Below are 6933 nucleotides of genomic sequence, written 5' to 3'. Positions count from 1 at the left end.
TGACAGAAGCTGACTATCACCACAGAACTGAAACTCGTAAATAAATCCTTAGTAACCCATCACTCACTGAAATAATTTTCGTTGCTTTTCTGTCACTCAAACTAAAATCTAATTCTGATTTCGCATTAATAATGCTTTAAACGCTTAATAATCATTTCCATTAGTTTTTTAGGTTTCATTCAGATCATGGCCGCAATACCTTTTTGAGCTACAGGCTAAATCATTGAAAAAATGTAGACCGGTACAAAATTTCCGTAAATAGAATGAAAATCAGTAAAGGGATTGTTGCCTGGAAAATTTATATCTCTGCTACTTTGCAATTTCAACCAGGTTTTGTGAAAACATCTCCCAGGGATAATATTACCCAGAGTTAAAATCGTGCTCAATATTACACCATGGAATCTGCCAACTCCAGCTCTGGCTTCAATAAAAATTCTTGTCATAGTGGTTTCTGCGCTCGTGTACATACACGTTACATGTCACCAACACTACTTAAAAAGTGCTGGTGGAAAATATAAATAAAGATCAGCTGTTCCCAGCAATGTCAAACGGGTGTATTTTCAACCAGAAAATTCGCGCATGTGTTTGTGACACCGCTCGGCGAGAGCTCAATGAAATCTGTGAGAATGATGTCCAGGTTTGCAGGAGCAAAAGCAAACCCCCCCCCCTTCTCTGTCAGCATACGACCGAAGTTCCCACCGGGGTTGGTTACCCGATCTTCCCAAGGTTACTCGTACCCCGGCCAGTACCACGAGGAGGTAGGGATAGGAGTTAGATATGGACGATTCACTCACGAATCATTCAAAAGAGTCGACTCTCGAAAAGGAGTGAACCAATCACGGTTCTTTTCAAAAGAGTCACGATTCATTTGCATCAACAATTTTGGAAGAAGGATAAAAATTTACTTGGGATATTATTTTCGAGCTGGACTTATTACAGTTAAACAATTCGGACATGTTTGAATAGGTAAAGCCGTTGTATGAAATATATTATTATTAAAAATTGTTATATTTTTCGTTGTTTTGTGTGAAATACATGATTTATTTTTGGTTTTATAAAATGAGTCATAGAATCGATCAAAAGAGTCGATTCACTTTTGTGAGTGAGTCACCTACGATTCGCTCCCAGAATTTGACCTTTTTGCCCATCTCTAATAGGAGTTGCTGGGCAAGAGGCGTAGGACCACACAAAGTGGTCTATTTTATTCCTTTAGGTACGCGAGGTACCAATGGTATGCCATGCCCAGCCATTTACCGTGCAATGTTTGATCCATTTAAGCCTAAAATAAAATAAATCGTTCATTATTAAGTATAACAAAAACAATTAAGAATTTTTCCGCAAATTTAAACAAAATTTTCATTTGATTGACAGAAAGAACAACAAAAAAAAAAAAAGTGACGGTTCGTCAAGGCATGCTGAGGATATATTTCCAAGTTTCAGTTCAGTGGTGATAGTCAGCATCTGTCAAATATTTTATAGCATATTGTTTTTTATGGCGAGCGTAAAAAGCTGGATAATGGTTTTGAAAATTGAAAAATATATTCTATTATTCAATAATTTACTAATTCATCTGTTATTTTAGGTAAATGAAAAGCGTATGAAAACAGCAACTTGGATAACAGATTTCCATTAATTCTAAACAATTTAATGGCTGTACGAGCTGGACTAAAAGAAAAGGTTGAAATGTTTTCTTTAGTGAGACTTTCCCCTGGAAAACGGATTTTCCATCACCACTGAACGCCTTGTTGTATTAGTAAAGTGTTTAGAGAATAGAAGTTTAAAAAAATCAAGCTGTTTTATCCGAAAATAGATAAAAAAAAACTCCTAAGGCGCAATGATGACAATTCTTGGCCGAGTTGTTTCTTGTGTTCTACGTCGGTGTTCGAATCAAGCCATACTGTGGAAAAAATATAAACCTTTTAATCCCCCACTATTTTATTGCACGAAAATAATCGAATATGATATCGAATTATTTCAAGTTTCCATCATGACTGTCGGTATTTATTTGGCAAGAGGAGTATATTTTCAGCCTTAGCAGTTTATACAGTTTGTTATATTATAACATTTAACCTTTAAGTTAAATAATAACCGGCCTTCCTTAGCCGAGTGGTTAGAGTGCGCGGCTACAGGGCAAAGTTCACGGCAAAGTTTACGAATCTATGTAGAATTGAAGACGAGCAGACCCATGGACGGACTCGTACTGACCTCATGCTATGCTAGAGAATTCAACAATGATGAACAAATCAATTGAATTGGGGCATTCCTATGAAATCTCTCTTCGTATTCCTAAAAATAAATGCAATAAGTTACTAGAAATATAGTAAAATTACTGAAAATAATAAAATGAAGCTTTTTAACTACCATGATATGTACAAACAATAGTAAACAGTGAAAATTCTTGACAGTTCAATCAACAATCTTAAATTTCAGCCTGCTAAGAACATGCTATAAAACTTGTAGACAAAACATGTCAAATTCAATTCACCCCTCGCAGTTTTATAGCTAGCGTAAAAAGCTGGATATAGTCAATCGGTTATGGTAAAACCACATCCCTACTTCACCTTAAACTGCTACCATTCTGAGTATTGATCACATATAATTTGTTACAGTGCACGAATTTATGAACCATTATCGACAATATTCTAACCACAATGGTTACTGTTCGCGACCACATCAGAGAGGCGTGGATGTTTTTTTTTTGTTTTCATGTTTGTGATTGTTTTGCTGCAGCAATTACGGGATTAATTTAGATAGTAATAGTTTTCTGAATTGTAAAGTAAGTATATTTCATCTCTAAACAACAAATACGAACCGTAGGTAAAGTCAATTTTGTTTTCCCCAGGAAAATGCTGTTTTCTGATCCGAGTGAAAAAAAAATCCCGCGGGTGCTGCTGCAAATCACGGCGGTGAGTTTGTGAATTGACCAAGATGCCACAACACAGTAGAAAAAGATTCCCCAGTGAACCACGTATCGTATAAGAATGTGTGCCAAAAATCTCATATTCATACGTCAAAAATCAGAATCGCACAATATGCCAAATCATAACGAATAAATGTTAACACAAATTGTATATAATTCTCCACTACGATTCATTGTTGACAAACTTTGTTGACAACAAACCATGCCGTAAATAGTATAATCTAGAATCGCGTCAAGTTGTATAAACTGACTGATCATATATCAATGCAGACTAGCATCAAATGAAATCGCAATAACTTAGCGAAATTTACCACCCGAGGTTGGTATCTTCTGGCGGTGAGCTTCAAAGAACAACAAAGCGTGTGTGTTGTAGAGCAAACTTCCTTTCATATTGGCAAATAATTACTCCCTATTCATGAAGCGGTCTGTGGTGTAGTGGTATGGTACTGGGTTAGGGATCCAAAGGTCTGGTGTTCGAGTCTCGCTGGGAACTTTTTTTTTTATTTTTTTTAGGAATTTTGTGGCATCGTATTGCTGACCATGGAAAGTCTGAAAAAGTCATGGGAAGTGCGTATATGGCCTCCACTTTGGTGTGTATATAGCGTTTTCATGCATTTTATACGAGTGATATGATTCATATAGAATGATGTATAGCAAAAAATATACCAGCCAAAATGTTTACTGGGTCATCTAACGATTTTTTCTGACTAAATTTCCTCTGTTTCATTTAATTGCAGAGCATGTGAACTACGGAACGGTCGGTGATGTATACCACGATATGTGCTGCACCTTTCACTTCTTCAGAATTGGCGATTCTGGATGGGAAGTAGTCAACAGAAACATCCAAAATCTGGTACCGGCATCTCAAAATGTATAATGAAGGAGAAAATAATGAAGTGTAGTTTTCGGCAAGATGTCTGTGGATTTAGTTTGAATGCGATGTGGTAATAAACTAAATTGAAAATAAATTTGATTTTGTGCTCATTTCTAACAAAACAAACGTAAGTTCGAAATATTTCGGGAATATATCACGAACGGTTGCCTGTTGCCATTAAACAATACGTAAACCATACGTGATACTCCACGACCAGGAATTCGGACCATTGCCACTATGTTCTCCATAATGTTCATCGACCAAAAAAGTATGAGGAAAATCGCAATTCAATACGGTAAACATTCTTAACAACCCGTTGTTCATACGGTCGAATCTCGAAATACTATAATCTGATGTTGAAACTTTACCCCGGTATTGTACGATTATGGTTGAACAAACCATTTCAACTATGGTTTAAATTGGAAAATAAACCGTTTCTGATATGTTTGAGATATGGTTCAGAATTATGCGGGATGCTGTTTCGCTCAAGAAACGTAAAGAAATTCCTTGACTGAATGGTTCAAGAAATTTCCTACAGAGAGTCTCCTTTGGAATGACATCTCTTTTCAACTACGTACTATAGGCCTTTTCATATGACAGGCCCGTCTATGCATTTGTTTACATCGGTGGAGGACCGGTGCTAACACGGGCCTGTCATTTTCATAGAAGAACTGTCAAAGAGCTTCCGGATCAGCTGATTTGAAACGTCATGTGAAAAGGCCTATGATCAGAAAAATGTGATTTTCTTGACCATTCGATTACTTTTTCAAATAGACGTAAGTAACTTCCATACGGTTTTGAGAAAATTAATTCAGAAGAATCACAATCTGTCTTCTAAAATTGTTTTAAAATGAATCACCTTTATAACATTTTTTCGAGTACATTGCATTTTTTCGTGTACATTGCTCAATTTTTGCATACAATGAGCTCGCGTTCTAAAACTATGAAGTTCTTATTATTTCACACAAGAATTTTATGACAAAATGATAAGCCGTTTTATTCAGTTACTTGCGACGTTTTTCTACCAGTGTAAAATCGACTCAAGTAGTGTTTTGTTTTGATTCGTGGTTAAGTCATTTTGTCTCTCCATACAGCGGGGTGACGAAAGTAGTGGTTAGGTTGCGAAAGTTGAAAATCTTACTTTCGTCGTTTTGTAAATCCGAAAATTAAACGTTCTAAAGCGAAGTATGCACTTCAACAGAAAAGTAATCGCCTATTTCGATGCATGGGAAATTTCTTGCAAGAAATGGTCAAGAAAAGCATTTTTCTTTGATCGCAGTACGCAGTTGATGTCATTTCAAATGGAGCTCACCGTAGAAAATTTCTTGACCATTTCTTCCGCAGAAATTTTTACTTTTCTTGAGCGGAACAGTATACTTAGCTTAAAAGTGAAAAATCGAGTTGGTTCAGAGCGAAACGTGTAGAATTTCGTCTGTGAAACACGTAGGATCGATAAAGTAAGTTTGTATCTGAGAGAGAGGAGACAGCTGCCTTTGATTGCGAGCCCCCAAAAGTCATGGGAACGTCACCAACTGTCACTGGAAAACCGCACATTCGAAGGGCAGGCGTGAAAAGCCGTCAAAATTCAAGTAAACGTAATACAATTTTCAAGGTGTTTTTCGATAATTTCACGTTTTAAAAAGTTGAATACCTAAATATAGTTATGTGTTGACAAACTGCTATTGTTTTTTTATATTCTTATCCTTTTTCATAAAGAACAAGAAGAATATGAACAAGAAGTAAATATGACTTTGACCAACATAAGTTCATCTGACCGTTGTGCACAACCCAAAAATTAAAGAAAGAAGTCAAAGAAGGCAAGAACACATGCCAACTGTCAGTGAACTGTCTCCTCTCTCTCAGGTTTGTATACCGTGCACCCCCGCTAATTTGAACGGTACCTATCTCTATGCGAGGAAAATTTCTTCCCAGAAGTGGTCAAGAAAATCTTTGGTCGCAATACGCAGTTGAGAAGAAATGTCATTTCAAATGGAGCTCTCTGTAGAAATTTTCTTGACTCATTCAGTCAATGAATTCCTTTACTTTTCTTGAGCGAAACAGCATACTTAGCTTTAACGAGGAATTTTGTTGGAAGCCTGGGGGTCCGAATTATATTGTCGCACCGCCATATTTTTATATTGTCCACTTTACTCCGTTCCATGAGCTAAATGACGTTTGAAACATTTTTAATCTGAACGATGTTCAAACTCGCGAGGTACAAATTAAAAAGTGTTCAGATTAAATGTGGTCAGACCAACGGGGTACCCGGTACTTTTTTGACTTGAGTCTATATGAATAAGTTTTCGAGATTTCTCGGAAGAAATTTAAAGACTGGTTTGCTACTGACAAGAAAAGTAATCGCCTATCTCTATGCGAGGAAAATTTCTTCCCAGAAGTGGTCAAGAAAATCTTTGGTCGCAATACGCAGTTGAGAAGAAATGTCATTTCAAATGGAGCTCTCTGTAGAAATTTTCTTGACTCATTCAGTCAATGAATTCCTTTACTTTTCTTGAGCGAAACAGCATACTTAGCTTTAACGAGGAATTTTGTTGGAAGCCTGGGGGTCCGAATTATATTGTCGCACCGCCACCAAATCGGATCGCGCCAGTGTGACTTGCGACGCGCCTCAACTCGCGACATTTTGAAATCAGTTTTTTAGCGTGGCGCATTCTAACGATTTCTATGAACACAGCGCACTATTCACATATTAGCTGCGACGCTCGGGGCCCGAGAAAATAATAATTTCAAATAAATGTTGGTCTTGATTTCTACCGGATGCATAGGGCCTGTTCACAAATTTCATAACGCTGAAGGGGGTGGGTGGGTGTTATCAAAATGTTACAGCTCATACAAAATTGGCCGAATATTCATACAAAAAGCGTTATGAGGGGGAGGGTGGGTGTCAAAAATGGCTTTTTTCAGCGTTATGAAATAAATGAATGAACCCATAATATTTAGTTCAATTTAGGCTTGTGCGCAATATATTTTTGAAATTTTGATCAATAAATTCAATATTTCACCCACTGTGAGATCATCCATCGAACAGTTTCCTCTAACTGTTCGAACGTCACTTTGACAGTTCCGGGATGCATTTTTCGCACGTACACACTCGAACGCTTTTTCGAGCACTTCGTTTTCT

This window comes from Aedes aegypti, chromosome 1, assembly GCF_002204515.2.
Source record: "Aedes aegypti strain LVP_AGWG chromosome 1, AaegL5.0 Primary Assembly, whole genome shotgun sequence".
Classification (NCBI taxonomy): Eukaryota; Metazoa; Arthropoda; class Insecta; order Diptera; family Culicidae; genus Aedes; species Aedes aegypti.
The sequence above is the reverse complement of the archived record's forward strand: the minus strand, read 5'-3'. Positions refer to the sequence as shown.